This window comes from Solanum pennellii, chromosome 11, assembly GCF_001406875.1.
Source record: "Solanum pennellii chromosome 11, SPENNV200".
In the NCBI taxonomy this organism is placed as follows: domain Eukaryota; kingdom Viridiplantae; phylum Streptophyta; class Magnoliopsida; order Solanales; family Solanaceae; genus Solanum; species Solanum pennellii.
Window position 1 is genome coordinate 23,532,336 of NC_028647.1, and position 535 is coordinate 23,532,870.

The window sequence follows — 535 nt, forward strand, 5'->3', positions numbered from 1 at the left end:
CTAGATTTAGATAATAAACTTAGTGATATAGCTGTCGACCAGTCACTAAGAAGACCTTATTACTCTCATATTTCAAGAGTGTATTTTTAGGTAGTATACGGTTAAATAATTGTACTGAGAGCACTAATATAACAAATCAGAAATGTGTTGTAATGACCACACAGAAAATGTTTATTTCACCTCAGTTCCGATGATGTGCAAGGCTATTCCAATGTGAGAAAGTTTAAGTCCATGTGCATAATTGACACCATCTCTAGTTATTGTACTATTTTATCCATCTCCTTCAGCATCCTTACAATTTCTTCTTTGTGCCTAGCTTCAACACGAGAAAAGACGTTTCCTCCATCTTGTTACAATATCTCAAGTGGTTGCTGAGAAGAAAATACCATGAGTTCTTTTCAAGTAAAAAAACGGTTTTTTCCCTAAAAACGGCCTTAACTGTGGATTTATTGTCTCCAGTTATAACTATGATTTTGATCCCAACTCTTCTAGAGTCATTTACAGCACTGTGAACTTCGTCGCGGGGGGGGGGGGG